At 36.5% G+C, this 19,295-nt stretch overlaps 1 protein-coding gene across 3 annotated transcripts in view; it reads right to left on the minus strand.

Moving 5' to 3' along the window:
- FILIP1 (filamin A interacting protein 1) overlaps positions 1-19,295 on the minus strand; it is a 222,715-nt gene that overhangs the window by 186,660 nt on the left and 16,760 nt on the right. The window contains exon 1 of one of the 3 annotated variants that reach the window (XM_025925728.2): positions 3,196-3,685. The exons of the other annotated variants lie outside the window; for them this stretch is intronic. The gene's annotated coding sequence lies outside the window, so the exon portion shown is untranslated. Of the gene's footprint in view, positions 1-3,195; positions 3,686-19,295 lie in introns of those variants that run through there. 3 annotated transcript variants of the gene reach the window in all.

Here is a 19,295-nt window from a genome sequence, read left to right on the forward strand (position 1 = left end):
GAATATATTAAATATTTCACAAATTTCATTGGCAAAATCCTATAATGATTCTTGCTAAACACATGTAGAAGAGTAAATTTAACTTCCTTTGCTATCTGAAAGTATAAAGAGAATGCCTTTCTTTTGGTGGACACAGAAAAAATTGCTTCAAAATCATAATTCATGTTTTATCTCATACAGTGCCTTACTTATGGTCTTCATGAGTGATTAAAAATAAATCTGAAAAATGTCTCTATTTTTAAATATCTAGGGAAAAAAGAAAAAAGGGATCACAACATGATATTTAAATATTTTAATGTTCCAAGCCAGATTGTTATCCATGACAATCCACAAAATACCATGACTTGAATGAGCAGTACCAAAGGTGGTTATAAATTGAATCTGGTACCAAAAGATGATAAAAGTTATGAGTTATAGCATTTAGGTGAGATGCATACATAGGACAAGCATATATATATACACAGTCTTTATATATAGTTCTTTCTATTTTATTCTCAAGAGGTACATCATCTCCACAATCAGGTACATGAGCATAGTTAGAATTACTTGTAACTTCTCTGTGCATAATAAAACTATGAAGACTTGCCTTGAGAAATTTTTGAGATAAAAAGTGCACTGTAAGTGGCTTTTCTTGATTTTATACCTATTTATACTTTGTCATGTACTCATCATCAGAAATTTAGAGCCAAAAAAGTTGATAGAACATCTACAGTGTGCATGGGGATAAAAAGCTCCATAACCAAGCGATGCTTAGGACAACGCTTTGCACCCAATTGCTTCATCAAATTGTTCTGAATTTACATACACAAACCGTGTCCCAACGTTCTTTAATTCTAACAGAGCACCAAACTGTCTAAACTAAAAAGGAATCACTTCTAAAAGGCATGGTCAGAGATTCATTGTGAAAGTAGAAGACACTGATCTGGGCTTTAAAGAGTGGACAAGGTATCTACAGGAAAAGGCAGGAAAGGTATTCCAAGCAGGGGGAATGAAACAGGCAGGGGTGTAGCACTGAAATGCACACTGTGTATGTGTTTGGAGAATGGCTCCAAATCTGAAATATCTGAAGCAGAAGGACACTTGTTGAGTAATGGGAGGTGAAACTGGAAAAGTTAAGTACATGCCAGATGATGGAAGGTTTTCAAAATACCCAGCCTAGGTGTTTGGCAGCAACCAGGAGTCCCAGAAGATAACTGAAGAATAGAGAAACAAGTAGAGCAATGTTTTAGGAAAATTAACCCTGTGGTCATTGGCAAAATGGTTTGGATGGCAAGGAGGGGTGGTAGGGGGGCCAGCATTGTTACAATCCAGACTGAGAGTAAAGGGAAGAGGTCTTAGTGTGGTAGGAGATACAACAATGGAATCTAACAACCCTTATGGTAAAGGGGAAAGGGTAGTTTGCGAAATAACATAGAAACGTGAATTTGAGTGAACAGGAGAACAGAATCCGCACGGTTCATGGAGGGTTTCATTGTTCATATACTGGAGGGAAGCACATGGTCTAACTTCAGCTATTTTTTATTCTCATGAGTAAATTTACAGCCATGAAGACAATGATTCTCAGAAATTGATTCATTTTGAAGAATAGATTTCACTCAAGGCCAAATGCTGTACTCAGTTATCTGCACAGTGTTCCATTAACTCCAAAAGAAATTACATGCCTAGAACTAATGGCAGAGTTTGGCTTTACACATACATTTGTAAGCCAACAATGTGACCCTTCCCAAGATAAAAACAAGAAAAATGTAAAGCATTTTGTTCTGACTTTTCAAAATTTTTTCAAGACGAAGATACTTCATCTCCACTAAAGCACCAGGAGCTTCATTCTCTGATACCAAGGTTACCAGAATGCATTTTGCACTATTACTTGTATACATTCGTTATATATGACTAGCTTCATTTACTTCATAAACTAATCATGCAATCAGAATTATGAAGCATTGGACATACTGAAATGTATATACTATTTCATTTACCTGCATATTCGGTATATGAGCTTTAATGAATTTTTCTTAACATAGGAACACTTACTGAAAGGTTGATACATTCTTAATGTCAATAAACAACCTGTTCAAAATTGGTCTTGGGTAAATTCTTTGTTTAAGTTAACAATATAGACTCAAATAATTCCCTTTCAAAATGTGCATCTGTATGTTTTATATTATCCTAAGATTTAGAACATTCATCCAAATTATCATGTTCACTTAAAGGAACAAAATTTCTTATGTAAATCTAGCCCAGTTATAGACACCACGTCTCAATAACCATATCCCAACATTCAGCCACAACTTTTGTCAGAATCAATGTGAAATTGATCACTCTAAGCATTTCTGATAAAATCGCATGGCAACTCATGGAGGAGGAGACAATATACCAACAGATAAAAGGAGGATTTCCTTCGCATGATAGTAAATACACTCATATACACACATATACAACTTTAGAAAGAGTTTTTTTCTAATAAATTCAATTTCCATTTTAGAAACCAGAACCTGTTTTATCTATACACAAGCAATTACTCAGTTTATCATTTTCCAAATCACACACACACAAAAAAAAACATTCTCCTGAATGGTTTATATTCAACAACTGCAAAAGTAGTGATTTTACAGCAGCCATATTTTGTGCCTAGTCAGAAGCATTTGGGGTGACTGTAACGTAACCAGGTCAGAACCAGCACAAGGTGTACCAGTGTAATCAGAGAATCAAGCAAAGGGAAAAGCAGATAGCAGGGCGTCTTAAGTATAGCAATACAAACACCATACAGGACTCTCCTCTCATTTACCACACAAGCTGCTCAGCTAGTTTCAGTAAATCAACGTTATTTTGCTCCTAGGGAAAAGATCTCTTCCACTGTTTAGCCTTCTTAACTGTGAAAGGAGCTGTGAACTTGTCCTTTGCCATATTTCTGTTACCTGCCAAAGAATGATAACTTGGCAGAAATATTGTGATGGCTATTAAAACATTATAACAATCTTTGTGTTTAAAAAGGAATTGGCATAATTCTGAGAGAGATGACAGTACTGATTCTTTAAAAATAATTCACAATAATTATGATAATTCCTTAAATGTGTTATCACACAGTGGAAACAGTAAGAATCAAAGGAAACTGACAACACAGAATCTGAGAGAAAACACTTCTTGTAGAAGCAGAAATTTCTTAAGACAGTAAATAGCTATTTATTTTGGTCTTACCTGACGGCAGCTTGTTTAACCAAGAGTATGTCCTTTATGGAGGTAGTTTATCCTTTGAAGAACCCAGTGGCTTGTCCCACAGCCCAAGAGAGACTGGAGTCCTGGAAAACTATCCAACCCAAAAGAATACAGAGGAAAAAGCTTTTCCCACTTTCTTTCCTAGGACTGGCCAATAGCTGAAGTCATGCAGGAAACTGAGTAGAGAGAAGGGGAAAGAAAGCAGCTTCTTCTCCCTGAAATCCCGATCAGCAGAAATTGGAGGCTGTTGTATATCTCCCACCCAGACTTTTGTTTAAAAGTTTTTTCAACTGTTGCTAGGTGTTGTTGGGTTCTGAGATTAGATTTCTCGTCTTCTGCTCCCTTCACAACACTGTCGGAGCAATGACTTTGTTGAGGAGCTGAGCTCGCGCGTGCTATATTTAACCAGTGTTCTCAGCAAGTCAAGCCTGTCAACAGCTGAGAAGTTTGGAGCCGGCTTTACTCAGTTCCTCGGCAGCTGGGTTATCAGTGGATATAGCTCTGCTCACTCTGTAAAAGATTTCAGGGAAACCGGCAGACCCTTTTAAGGACTTCTGCTCATTACACAGAGGTAATTATTATTTGAAGCTCTTAAATACAAATTGTGATTTGAGACTTTAAATATGATGAAGAAATAGCAGCAGTTGTCTTGAGCAGAGCAATTTACCAATGTGCAGTAGTTTTCTCAATTAGGCAGTCTCAGATAAATGTTCTTAAATTTAAAAAGCCTTTTTAAAATGTATCACAACTGTTGGTAAACTTCACAGAAAGTGATCGTTCCAGACAGTGTTTTACACTGGTGTTTTACTTTCATAGCTAGATGACCTACCCTGTCATATCAGACTTGATCAGTTTAAATACCTGAATGTTATTAAAATAAGGTTAACATAAAGGAATGTCTGTAATACTATGTTTTTGAAAGGAGTAAGGTTAAGAAGGAAAATCTTAGCATTCTCACTCAGGTCATTCATTCAAAGTAAGAAATGGAGAACCCTCCAGGAAAACCAGGGCTTGAAACACCTCTAGCTGTTGACAGACTTGCCTCATCATTAACCCTGCAGTCTCCAAAACCAGAGAAGGGTCACTTCTACTCTGCACTCTCACATGAAGAATGTCTGAAGATATTTTATTCTTATATCCTAAAATAGTATTAATCTGCCAAGATTTAGACTTACTTGAAAAAAAGTGTGCTAAACTAGTTTTGGGGACTATTTATTACATATGTAAGAGGCACTGAGAGAGATCCCTTTAGCACAGGTAAAGTAGGAAGGGACACACACACACACACACACACACACACACACACACGCCATTATTTGTTAACACACTAGAATACTGCCCTGACAAAAACCTCACTAACACCATTATAAAGGTTGGTCCCTTTCCTGATATCAGTTTATCAGTCTAATGATACTCTTTTTTTGACATGCAAACTGAAACTAGACCAAGGAGACATGTAAAGGCATGGATTTAATATTTTGAGCATTGTAAATTTGTGAGAAGTGCTCAATATGCTTGATAACACTTAACTTCTCTCTGGGAAAGGCTACCACTTTTCACAAGAGGGGTTTGTGTGTGTGTGTGTGTGTGTGTGTGTGTGTGTGTGTGTGTGTCCTTCTTTTTAAAACAATTACCCTCACCTCCAAGATTCACTGACCCCCCCCCCATACCTCAACCCATTAGAAAACATCTTCCTTCTTCCCATCCCAGCCACCACGCTAACAGTATTCATCCTTTACTCTTAATTTACTTACTACTATTCACATATAAAATTGCATTTGTTTGGATTCTTAGTCTTTCTGGGTCTAGGCCAAGCTTGATTTTTTTTTAAATTTTTTTTTTTTAACGTTTATTTATTTTTGGGACAGAGAGAGACAGAGCATGAACGGGGGAGGGGCAGAGAGAGAGGGAGACACAGAATCAGAATCAGGCTCCAGGCTCTGAGCCATCAGCCCAGAGCCTGACGCGGGGCTCGAACTCACAGACCGTGAGATCATGACCTGTTTTTTTTTTAAATTTTTTTTTGTTTTTTTTTTTTCAAGCTTGATTTTTTAAAAAGGCTTCTATTAAGATGGAAGTGTTCTTATGTGAAATTAATTGACTCTTCTAGAACACTAATGGATCTCTTAGAAACAATCTATTCACAGTTCCTAAAAAGTGGATACTGATAGGAGGTAGAAGTGTGTGACTGGGCTAGAACATGGTTTAGAATCACCATGAGAACTTTTAAAAATTACAAAGGGGTGTGGAGAGATTATTGTTTCAAAAATGTACATACCGCACACAACATAGCCCACCAGGTTGAGAACCATTTCACTGCAGAGGACTCCAGGAATGTATCATTTCACTCTTACTAAAAGTCCACATTAGGGGCACCTGGGTGGCTCAGTCAGTTAAGTGTCCAACGTCAGCTCAGGTCATGATCTCATGGTCTGTGAGTTCTGATCCCCGTGTCAGGTTCTGTGCTGACAGCTCAGAGCCTGAAACCTGCTTCAGATTCTGTGTCTCCCTCTCTCCTCTGCCCTTCCCCTGCTCACGCTTTGTCTCTCTCAAAAATAAATAAACATTAAAAAAAATGTTTTTAAGTTCACATTATAGAAGCAGAGAACTTACAGCTCAAGCCAAGATAACTGAGAGGAAATAGCCCACTTTACCTTTATGGGCCTAGATAATTCCATCATGAGCATGAAAGCTATTTCCTCTCTAACTATCCAGACAATTAGGGTTCTCAGTGTTTTGTTTTGTTTTGTTTTTCTTTAGTGAAAATCTAGTCCACCCACCATTGTTTTCTATAACACTTGGATTAGCAGTCCATTATTGCCATTAGTTCATTTTAAACAATGTGATCACAAGCAACAGCATACAGAGTATTTTATATAATTAGATACTGTTGCTACCTTCAAATTATATTCTTTAATTATACTGGCACATGTGCTTGTTTAACTCAGTATTTCACAATAATCAGCCTCTCTTTCTCTATCTCACCCATGCACATGTGCACACATATATACACTTGGATTCTCTATCCCTCTTTATAAAGTGAAATTATTTTGAAAGCTTTCCTCAGGGAACAATTATTCAGACAAAAGAATTTCCTACATAATCCACAGAGGAAGTAGTGCCATTAAGAGCTATTAGAAATTTGTGTTTTGTATACAGTCAACAAGGAACTGATTTTTCAACACATATTGTTAATATATTACCATTCAGCTGCACCTTTTTCCCACAGTCTTAAGTGTGAGCATTCTAAGAACATCTGATACTTACAACTATAGCTGAATTTCCCAACTTCAAGAATGAGTCATGATAAAACTTTTTAACATGAAGAGAGGTTAATAATATCAATGAGAAAAAAGCAAATGAATTAAGAGAGTTGGCACATTATCTCTACATCCATTTCTAAAACCAAAGTTTACTGCATTGGTGCATTTAAAGAGGCACAGTGATTTTTTTTTTAAGTAAAAAATTAATCAGTTTAACATTTGCTTCAAAATGAAGTTCAGGGGTGGGGAGTTATGAGGGGAGTTTTCAAACAAACATCTCTGTTGACGTTTATTGCCTGGATATAAGACTTGAATATAAGCTCCCAGGTAGTAGAAAATGTTTCTTGTTTGTTCTTTACTGACTACTCAAGCACCACAATAAGTGTTCAATAAATAGGAATGATTGAATGAGAAAATGAACATATGAAGATGAAGAAAACTTAGAGCATATTATCCAAAACTTATGGAAAATGTTTCTAGGTTCTCTGGACACAGTTGGGTCATTATTACCTGCATATAAAAGTTGTAGAAAGAAATTCATAGATTGTGAATTATTTTGAATTTTGTTAAAATTTCAAGGGAAAGTTAATAGATGTCAGGATAATAATAAAAATGCTTATGTAACACTTAATATGTGCCAAGCACAGTTATAAGGGCTTAACATATATATATAATAACCCATTACTTCTCACAATAACCCACTAAGTCAGGTATTATTATCCCCCATTTTACAGGCAAGAAAACTGAGGCATAGAGATATTAAGTAACTTGATCAAGGTTGCATGCAAATAAGTAGCAGAATCAGAATTTGAACCAGAGAGTCTGGTTCCAAAAATTTGTGTTCCTAACTAGGTAACTGCCTCCTTACATTTAGTAGTCCGAGTATCCTGTTCTTGGCAATCACTGAGAGTCAAAAGATACAGGCTTTGCTATACCAGAATAAATATGCTTCTGGCCAAAAAAATATATTTAAAATTCTACAGCTCTGAGGCAGATAGAAAAAAAAAATGGCGTAACTACATGATCAGCATAGTAAAATGAAAGCTCATTGGAACTGAAGCCCTGTTGAATACCAGAGAAGAGAAAATTGGACTGAAAAGAAGATAATTGCTTTGAGAAAAAAAAAGCAAAAAATTGCTTGTCTATTTTTAAGCAAAGGATATGAGCTGTTCAGTATTCTCTCTAAAACAAACAATGCATGATGTTCTATGATGAATGAGTTCACTGCCTAATGAAATTCTAAAATTACATTCTAAGAATATAATTTTGGACTATCATTTGATCAGCAATAAATGTTTACGAGCTATGCATTCACAACCAAAACTTCTCAAAGCTGTAACCAACAATAAGAAAAAACATAAGATAACACGCGGGGATGAGGGGTGGCACCTGGGTGGCTCAGTTGGTTGAGCGTCCAACTTCGGTTCAGATCACAATCTCATGGTTCGCAAGTTCAAGCCCCACATCAGGCTCACTGCTGCTAGTGCAGAACCCACTTTGGATCCTCTGTCGTGTCTCTCCGTCCCTCCCCCGCTTGCACTCTCTCAAAAATAAAAATTTTTTTTTAGAAAGACAATATGGGTGATGGCAGGAGGAATCCTCATACATTAACTAGCTCTTTGATATCAGAATGATATTGTTTTATACTTGCTATAGTCAAGTTCTACAATTTAAAAATACTTGCATTTTCTATTAATATAGATATGCTTCTATTTAGATCTTATAAAACTTTAAAAGAAATAGTGCTATTACTTTGTAATATCTACACATATTCATAATAAAATAACTACGTTGTTCTGTTCATTTATAAAACCAATACTGTGTCACACCTACATTTATTCATAAAATATTCAATTAAATCATTTATTTTCCCAACAGCTTCAGAGAAAAGAGAGCCAAGATTAGGTTTTTAGGAAGTTATAAGATAATTATATTTTTGCATTTACATGAGCAAAGGAAGCATTTACATGCTTGTATTAGACATTAAAATCCTCACTTCCTGTTTATGTGCTTGAAATTGGGTGAACAGAATTTAATTCTGAAAGCTATTATAGGACCATATTCTGCAGACGTTGAAAGATCGCAAGCATCCTACTTTACAACAGAGTCAGCTAACATTATCCTGAGTGTATTTCCTTCTTCCTTCCTATTCCAGAGTCATTCCTCACTCATGTTCAATGCTTTAATTCTTAGTTGTAATAGACGACTACACAATTTTCTACAAGTCTTCAAGAAATAGACTCTGAATTAGGAAACCAATGATTGGGCAGAGAACTATGAATAATAATGCACCTTTTTCCACAGAGCTTATGGGTTTGTATGTATACGCTATATAGATAAACTACAGTTAACTCTGCAAAACAGGCTGCCTTGAAAACACAGTGGTTAAGACCTCTGATTCTGGAGTCAGGCAAAACTAGTTTGAATTCAGACTCCATTATTTATTACCTGTGTGAACTTAGAAAATTACTTTATTTCACCTAAGACTACCTCTTCTGTAAGAGTAATAAAAGAATTTAAGACTATTTATAATAGCTGAACACTAGAAACTTTCTCTGAGTGCTTTCTACAATTGAATGGGTACATTATGATATAGTCAGATAATGGCATGCTAAACAGCAAGGAGAATGAACAGTCTACAACTATATGCAACAATATGGATAAATCTCTCAAACAAAATGTCAAATGAAAGAAACCAGACCCAAAGCAATACATTATATGAATGCATACACACCAAGTTCAAGAACAGGCAAAATAAATCTATGGTGTTAGAAGTTAGAATAGCAGTTACCCTTGGAAGGTGGGGACACAACTGGAAATGGGCACAAGGAAGGCTTCTGTGGCATTGGTAACATTCTATTTCTTGCTAGAATTTTTGTCTGTTATAATTTAATTTAAAAAATTTTTGTGTTATAATTTAATAAAAAGCATAAAATTAAACATTATTTAAAATACACAATATCTAAGAGTCCTTACCTGTTGAAATATTTACAGATGAAATAATATAGTGTCTTGGATTTACATGAAAACAATCCAGTGTGAGGAAAGGAAGGGAAGTGGTCAAGAGAATAATGAAACAAGATTGCCCATAAGTTGACAGCTATTGCAGCTGGGTAATAGGTGGTCATTACACTATTCTCTCTACTTTCATACAATTTCTTCAAAATAGTGCTTACTATAAATGTTACTTATTATTTTATTATGAATATTAATATGGCTGTCATCTTAAAATATCTATACAAACTGAATTCTTTGAATCCAATCAAGTCTTTACATGGAAAAATCACCCAGCACCTGGGTGGCTCAGTTGGTTAAGAGTTCAACTCTTGATTTTAGCTCAGGCCATGATCTCACAGTTTGTGGGTTTGAGCCCCACATGGAGCTCTGCGCTGACAGCAAGGGAGCCTGCTTGGGATTCTATCTCCCTCTCTCTCTGCCCCTCCCCTGAGCACACATGCACTCTCTCTCTCTCTGTCTCTCTCAAAATAAATAAATAAATATATATATATATATATATAAAATATAAAATATATAACATATGTATTATATATATAATATAAAATATATATTATATATATATATTTTTTTTTTTTTTTAGTGGATTAAGAAAAAAAAGTAAGGAAACTAGGAAGGACTGCTTGAAGCAAATTAGTCTTAAAAACCACAGGGAGAATAGGCTTTATTCTTGCTTTTATCAGCAAAACTCATTAACATGTTATTCTATCTGATAATGAAAGAGAAAAATATCAAGAAATAAAGATGTCTAGGCAGCAAAAGCTGTGGGCCAACAGCTAACAAGCAGTTAGTAAGAGGAAATGTGATCACAAGGGTTCAACACTCAGGGTGAAAAGTTCAGGGTGAGAAATGCTCAGAAATACTTGAATTTAATATCCATTTTACAGCTGAGCAGGCCTTGTGTGCTTAATATTTGCATTCTTTACTTCTTTCATCTGAAAATGGGTCATCACTCACTTCCTGGGAGAGCTGAAACATTATAATCAGGGACAGGAAAATGAATATCTAAATAATGAAATAATGAAATAATCTAAAATTTCTGTGCCTCAAAGCTTTCCTTTTGGTCACCCATCTTCAGGACCATGAGGTAATTTAACCATATGAGGAAATAATGAAGAAAATTTTTTCAAAAGCCTAGTGTTCAGTGAGTATAAAATGAATGTAGAAATTGGAATCATTAGGTAGAGCAAAATAATAAAAAAGTGAATGAAAATTACGAAGCAGTAATTTTTTAAAAAATAAATTGAACTCTTTAAGACAATCACAGTATCCTTATTGACTCTTTAGCCATTAAAAATAACATTACAGGGGCGCCTGGGTGGCCCAGTTGGTTAAGCATCCGACTTTGGCTCAGGTCATGATCTCATGGTACATGAGTTTGAGCCCTGCATCAGGCTCTGTGCTGACAGCTGAGAGCCAGGAGCCTGCTTCAGATTCTGTGTCTCCCACTCACTCTCTGCCCCTCTCCCACTCCCACTCTGTCTCTTTCTCTCTCTCTCAAAAATAAATAAAGATTTAAAAAATGTTTTTAATAACATTACAGAATATTAAATTATTTAATGACTTGAAAGAAGCTCACTGAAAGTTAAGTGAAGACAGTAGTCAATAAATAGCATTAATGAATTAGTATTATTTCAATGGGGATATAGAAACAGGTAAATAAATATAGATATAGGTATTTCTTCACATACTATGCATATGTATTTCTACAGAAATACATAAATACACACATATATGTATATACATGTAAGTGTATATTTATATCTGTAATACATACCATAATACTTACATGGTTATCATCCATATATTTTCTAAAATTTTTAATTGACATTTTGTTTTTGTAGTAGGAAAATAAGATTATTTAAAATTATTTTTCACTGGAGTGGTTTTCCAATATTTTGCGGAGGTAGAAACATACAGACCTGTGTTTGGCCTGATTTCCCTTTCCTGTTATTATTCAGGAGTTCAGTGAATTTGCCTCAAGATAATGTAATAATTAAACAAACACAGCTGAATTTTGTCTGGTGTGAGTCTGGCATTCAGTTTCATTTATTAAATTCCTCTTAATATTTGCTCACAAGAAAAAGAAAAAGGTCATCTTTTCATGATTCTTCAAAATGAACGAGGGTTGCTCTGCTCTCCATGCTTTTTCTACTCTTTCATCCTTGCAAATGTTTTAATTCTTCATAACATTACATCACTATGCTTGCTTCTATAACTTTCTCCTCTGGCATTTTCCCTCTGAGCCATAGATTGTGTTTGGGTTCTTCCTGGAAATTCTGCAGAGTGCAGACATTCTGCATAGTGCAGAAAAGGGGAAATGTTTTCACCTTTAGGGCTTACCTGAGGAAAGTGTCCAGCCATTGTGCTGTTGTTGACTTTAAGTGATAGGGGATGGAGAAACACTTTTTGCACTCCCACAGCAATATCTGAAATACGACATCACTATCTGAATATGTCTTATAGCAGAAAGAGCCCTGGGAAAAAACAGACTTTTCTCTGACCTCAACTAGCAAGATAATTTTTAAAAATGACTTCATCTCTCTGAGCCTATTTCTTCAATTATCAAATACAGATAATGGAGTTTAATCTACACACTCCACCACCATTCTGGACCTCCCACCACCGCCACCGCCACCTCAGCAACTGCCAGTCACAGTACATAAGAAGATGGGGAGCCAGTGTCACAGAGTGGGAATGAAGTGTGAGAAAAAAGAAAAGGCAACAGGAATTCGTGGGGCCCACTGCCAGCTAAAATTAATTATCTAAAATTATTTTTATTGCTTAAAATTATTTCTATTACCTAAAAATGTGTTACTTGTTATAACCTTTGTTTCAGATATAAACATCTTTTTTTTTTTTACAAAACATAATTTATTGCTTAGGTTTTTATACATAATCCTAAACTATTAAAAACATTGTAAAAATTGCAAAAATAGGAAAGCAGGAATGTTTATTTTCAAAAATGCTGATTACAATAGTTGTAGTCTTGCTAAAGGGGAAACAATGTTATGGTTCCAGAGCCTAATTTTGCTCATTTATGCCAATAAATAGTATCCTAATCTTCTGGGTCTGGGTACATTTTAGAAATTCTGTCATTTTTAAAGCAAGTGCAGTTCAATGTAAATGTGACTGACAGCATTTATCAGAAAATGAATACAGCATTATGGAAGCAATGGACATAAGCTACTCACCAAAACTATAAACCTCCAAATGTTTTCAGGTATAAATACATAGGTATAAAAACAAGGCTTTGAGGAGGGAGGTGACAGTGAGTGGTGACAGGAGCATAACTCATCCTAGTGGTGAGCCAGACCTGCAAACAAGAAGACTAGTCCACTAGCTAGTCCAAGACACTAGACCACTTTCCTCAAGAAAATACGAATCCTATGTTTGCCTTTGTGGGATTCAATCAAAATTTGCTATAGAATTTCAGTAATAAACAGGGAGCATGTGCTCTGTGTAAGGCATTCAGAAGCAATGGTTCTCAACAGAGAGTACCTTTGTCTCCCCAAGGACATTGAGCAATGTCTGGAGACACTTGGTTTTCACAACTGAGGATTCTACTGGCATCCAGTGGGTAGAGGCCAATGATGCTGTTAAATATCCTCCAATACACAGGACAACTGCCCAAAACAAAGAATTATCCAGCCATAGTGTCAATAGTGCCAAGGTTGGAACCCCTGCGTGCACTACAGGATAAAAAAAAGAGTAACACAAACAAGAACCACCCTCAAGAGCTTAGTCTAGCAATGAAGATGAGGCAGATACACAGCAAAATGGACAAAGCAAGAAAGCTCTAAGAAATATACAGAGGGACACCTGAGTGGCTTAGTCAGTTAAGCATTGACTCTTGACTTTGGCTCAGGTCATGATGTTGTGGTTCATGGGTTCAAGCCCCACATTTCATCATCAATTCTTGATTTAGGCTCAGCTCATGATCTCATGGTTCATGGGTTTGAGCCCCACATTGGGCTCTAGGCTGATAATGAAGACCCTGCCTGGATTCTTTCTCTCCTCCTCTCTCTACCCCTCCCTGGCTCAAGCTCGTGCTCTCTTTCAAAATAAATAAATAAACCTTAAAAAAAAAACTCCCTTAAAAAAACAAAAAGAAATACACAGAGAAAAAATTACTTGTAGCTTCAGGGCTCAGGGAAAACTTTGAAAAATGATACTATAAGTATCTATCTTACCATCCCTAAAATAACTTAATTTTAAGGCACTATTAATTTTTATAATTATTTTTTACATCAATAAAGATAAACTAACCACCAAATACTTATAGAAGACATCCTCTCTGTTCTTGAAAGTGTATTAAGTTCTCCAAAAAGACAAAGCTGAGTAAAACAGAGCCACTATTCTCTGGAACTCAGAGCGGAGTTACATCTCTAATTCCACATTAACATTATCAAGATTCATTCCTTCAGATATGTCATGAGTACCAATTATATATCAAACACTGTGTGGCACAGGACTTGAAACAGGCAAGTTTTCTGCCCTTGTAGAAATGACATTTGGGGGAGGGGAAAAAAATCAGACCAACAAATGTATGATTTCGGTGTGTGATTTGTTTCCAAAAATACTGGAAAGTCCAAAAACCCTAAAAACCTCCCTATTAGAAAACACCTAGAAATTCTTGCTAAAATACCACCAACATGCTTTTTGAAACCTAGCTGAACATTAAAGAAGTTATGGAAAAGCTGTAAGGGCCAAAAACAAAAAGGGAAAAACAGAACAATGAGTATAAACTGACAGTGAGGTCCCTGAGGTCTGGGGAGGAGGAGGGCAATTAGTCTCAGAAACCAGTAGATTTTGGTGACTAGGTAGGAATAGGACATGCAGCCTCAGGTCCCAGAGATTAGAATCTGAAACTGAGACCTCTGAATAAAGCTAAGACCCTTGGACTTAAAAAAAAAAAAAAATTACAGACATAGGAAAATAAGAAGGAAACTTATCCATCTTGGCCTGACTCCAGATAAAGGCAAAAAATGGCCTATCCTAAGAATTCACTACCACAAACCAGGTTTTAGTAGGCTCGATGAGCAAATGTACACTCATGTTGTCTGAAAATCCCCAATCTAGAATTTTAACATAAGAAGCCCTTAATAGGTAATCCCCACAGAATACCTAACAGTTTATGCATGCAGTCTATCCCTTATGACCAGCTGTATCTCTTCATAAAGCCCTGAGATTATACCTAGCAAATAAAACGTACTACATAATCTTTGTCATGGGTTCTGCCTTCTAGGTAATCCGAACTAAGTTAGGGACTCTTGTAAGAGAAGGCCTATTTGAGGAGCTACTGTTCTACACTGAGACCTGAAGGATAAGAAGCCTATGCACTTTTGAGGGGAAGAGTCATCCAGTAGAGAGAACAGCATGCCCAAAGGCTCTGATGTGGAACAGAGCACAGAATCTTCAAGAAACATAAAGAAGGTAATGGCAGAGGGAAGTCTGGACAGATGCATGCCCAGTCATGTAGAACAAAGGTCTTAGGCTTGGACTCTGTTCACAGCTGTGTGTGTGTTTTCTTACATTAGTTGCCAAAGCTGAAAGTAAGCAGATATCACATAATAATTTCTGGATTTTCAAAAAATTTGAAATATCTGTCAGCAGTGGGCTTGTATTCTTACATAGCACTCCTCAGCTGGATCTACCTCCTCGAGGCAAGGTCTGTGACCTCATGTTTACCATTCATGTTTACCATCCCAACCCAGTCTTTTTCATTCACTTATGTTTCTGATTTAGTATCTATGGGAGTTTGAATTTATAGCTCCTAATTTGGGACTTAATAAGTTATGGTTAAAAAAAAATAATTGGGGCGTCTGGGTGGCTCTCAGTGGGTTGAGCAACAGAGCTCTCGATTTCATCTCAGGTCATGATCTCACAGTTTACGGGATCAAGCCCCATGATGCACTGACAGCATGGAGCCTGCTTGGGATTCTCTCTCTTCCTCTCTCTCTGCCCCTCCCCTGCTTGCACATGTGAGCTCTCTCTCTCTCTCTCTCTCTCAAAATGAATCAACAAACTTTAAAAAAGTTAGATCCTATTCTAAACCCTTTAAATAGTTTTAGCAAGGGAATGATATGATCTATTTACATATACTCCACTCATTGTAAAAATAAAAAATAAAAAAAAGCAAATAGACTGGAGAGAACCAAGAATGAAAAAGAGGATGCAAATGAGGAGACAATTGCATGAATCTGGGTGAAAGATTACAGTGGCTTGAAATGGAATGCTGAGCAATGGAAACGGAGAGAAGTAGTTGGATTTAAAGTGTGCCTGGAATAAGAAAATACAGTATTTTTTGATAGATTCTATATTGAATGTGAGAGATAATCAAAAATGACTTGTACTATATTATAAAGAACTTGAGGCTTTTGTGGTCAACCACTGAAGGGACATTTACTGATAATCCTTAGTACATGGAGAACTTGTATTGTGGGGGGTACAAATAAAAGTAACTCTAATGCTTTTAAGGAGCTTGAATTCTATTAGTAGAAGTAGGATTGATGCAAATATATGCATTTATAAGTTATACAATGTAGTAGACAACTGTAACTATTAGAGTAATAGTAACATTCATTAAGGGTATATTACATACCCAGTACATACATCTCATTCAATACCACCTGGAATTAAGGACTATTGTCATTCCCATTTTATACATGGAAAAATAGAAACTCAGGGAAGTTGGGTAACTAGTACAGGATCATAGAGCTTGTAATTGGCAGAACTGACATTAGGACCCAAGTGGACTGACTCCACTAGGCATTTGTTTAATGAGTGCCCTAGATTGCTTTATATACCTTTAGTGGAGTCACAAAGTTACTTGGGTTACTGCAACTTAGATGTGCAAAGGGAAATGTAACTCCTTTAACTTGGCTGAAATTGCTTCCTCAGAAGCCTCTATCAGTTGGATAGAGGAAAGGGAATTAAAGTGTCCTCAAGACTGTTTAAAACTTAGCTCCATTCAGTATTTGAAACAGTCTCTTAGGTAATGTTTTGACCTGTCTAGAAAAGAAATGTGGATTTCTCAACCTTCCACAACACCCATGTGAACCAGCACATATGCACGTACAAGATGGTGTTGGAATGGATGGGGGAAGGATGTGGTTTATGTGTGGACAGAGAACCACTGAAGTTCCCCAATCATGGGCTTGATTTCCAGGTCCATCTGCTTGCTGCTGCTTTGCTGGCATTTATGGCTAAACTCCTTTGCTGGAATCATCCTTGATCCTGGTCTCTTAGCTGACTAAAAACTGAACAGTATTCCCTAGTTAATGGAGCCCCGGCAGTTCTGTAAAGCTCCCCACATCTGTGACATTTCCTACATCCAGCCACCTCGCCCAACAGCCCATCTCCTGCCTCTGCTTCAGAACTGCTCCTGTCTCAGTAGGCTCCAGGGCTACACTGACAATAAAATTTACCATCCAAATCAAGACACTCGTGGGAGTGACAGGAAGGTATATTATAACTACAGTGGAACAACTGGGGTAAACTAGGACAGTCTCAAGCTGGGACACAGAGTAGGTCCTGGCTCTCAAACTAGCTGCTTTGCAAGTTCCCCTTCCAGAAGTTTCAATAACTCCTGGGTTGTATTTATGCTGCACAGGATGGAGGAGAGGTCCAGGAAAGCTCAACTTTGAGGGCTCTCCCTAGCAACATTGCACAATCAAGTTCAGAATATTGGGGTTTAGACCCATGTTAGTCTCAGTGAGCCCACAAGGCAGTCTCTTTCAGATCCTAAATGGAAATAAGCCCCCCACACACCTGCTCCTCTTCTGGGAAAGCCCAGAGAGGGAAATGGCTCAAATGCCACAGGGGAAGAGGTATCTTCTCTTCACTATGGGAAAATTCTGTGACTCAAGTTTTCCAGACTTTCCCTTTGGTAAGTTAAATCTGAAGCTAAAGGAGACTGGGGGAAAAAACAAAACTCTCAACTTCACAAAGCCTTGCTTTCAACGCTATTGTCTTGGTAAGAAGTCTAGTGCCTGCCCTCTTATTCTCAACCTCTGAGCCTTAAGACTCAGCTTTAGAAGTAAAAGACTGCAAATGAAAAATGATTTAAGAGATGATGTGGAAAATAAAATGCATTGGTTTAGTTCTTGCAAAATAAAATAACTAACATATTGAAGGCTGTTGGTTCTCCATCATTTCTGCCTACAGTCAAAGAAGTATTTAATGTCATTCAAAATTAAGATTCTTAACACAGACTTGATGAGATGAATAAACAAATGCCTTTTGTAAGATACTCAGAATGAGTAGCTCTCCAGAGGTCAAAGTTCAGCTGATTCTGGATCTAAGATCCCGTTCTGAATATTCTATGGTTCTGTGATTTTTATCTCTGAAAGGCCAAAAAGTATCATGTATCAGGTTTCCACTTAGGGCTTTGCTTACTCATTTAAGTGTCTCAAATCTAAACTGCAAGTCTTAATGTTTTAGAGTGGCATTAAATGGTGTTCCAATATTGATGAGGGATTCTTGAGAGGTCCCCAAAGTTCGTGATGTTTCACAGGGGCATTCTAATGGGTTCATTGTTCTATTTATTCTATTTAGTGCCAGGCGCTGGCAACCGTTGCATCTTATGTATACCGTTACTTTAGTTGATTTTGGATAACCCTAACTTAAAAACATTCTCTTTACCAATGTGCAAGTTTCTAAATATAAGCAGAAAAATACACAAATGCTGAGTAATCAGGGTTATGGAAGGACCAAACAAGAAGAGGCCAGGTGGAATTTGTCTGGAAAGGTTTTATAATGCCTTTATGATTAATAAACCTAAGGAAAACATCTGAAGCTTCTTTGAAATGTTAAGAATGAACTATTGGAGAACAACTGTGCTTCAAAGAGTAGTAAAGTATGTGAGGCAGTATCTCACTGGGGGGAAAAAGGAATCCTATACTCCCAATAAATTATATAGAAAAGAGGAGAGGGTTGAGTTTGACAAGTTTAGAAGGGTTTCTGTTAACTCATCAACTCCAGCTAGTCCTCCCAAACTTTAAACCCTTGGATTTCCAAGGTAACTTCTTAGGAATTTGCACAACTAAACATTCCCAGAAATGAAGCTCCATATTGCATATCCAGATTAGACAGAGCTTAACAGAAGGAAACTGTATGGAAATCTGGATAGTTCTGCAAAATTTCTTGAGATTATTCATATGATTGAAAAGGGGCTTAAGAAGTCAAGTAAAGGAGGAGACAGTCTGCTTTATAAATGATAACATTAGCAATACATGCTCACTGAGTATCAGCAGTGAGCAAGGCTTGTACCTAGAAGTAAAAAGTTATGTTTGCCCCTTCTTTTAAGATATTTCATCTAGTTAATGTGATAGATATATAATTAGAATACACACATTATAATTAGAACAATATATAATAGGATTAGGACAAAGAATCATAAATATTGTCCTCTAATGCAAGAGCTGATAAGGAAGAGAAACTTTTTTAGAAGGGTCTGAGTAAATCAAAGATTCAGATAGATGTAGATACAAAAAGCATGCATTGCATCCACGAAGTGGAGATTAGCCAATCTCAAAAATTCATGACTATATGGACAGAAATTGTGTAGGTGGTTGAAATACATCTGTGAGATCCTCAAGTTTTATAGAGTCAAATTTCAAAAATCCCATACTTTCATATATCATACATTAATTTCTCTAAATGATAGGGTCTAAATCAGAGTTTTGCCAATCACCTGACCAAAAAAAAAAAAAAAAAATTTTTTTTTTTTTTTGAGAGAGAGCTCGAGTAGAAGAGACAGGCAAAGGAAGAGAGAGAAAATCTTTTTTTTATTTTTTTAAT

This window comes from Puma concolor, chromosome B2 (assembly GCF_028749965.1).
Source record: "Puma concolor isolate L17-30 chromosome B2, mPumCon1.1.hap2, whole genome shotgun sequence".
NCBI lineage: Eukaryota > Metazoa > Chordata > Mammalia > Carnivora > Felidae > Puma > Puma concolor.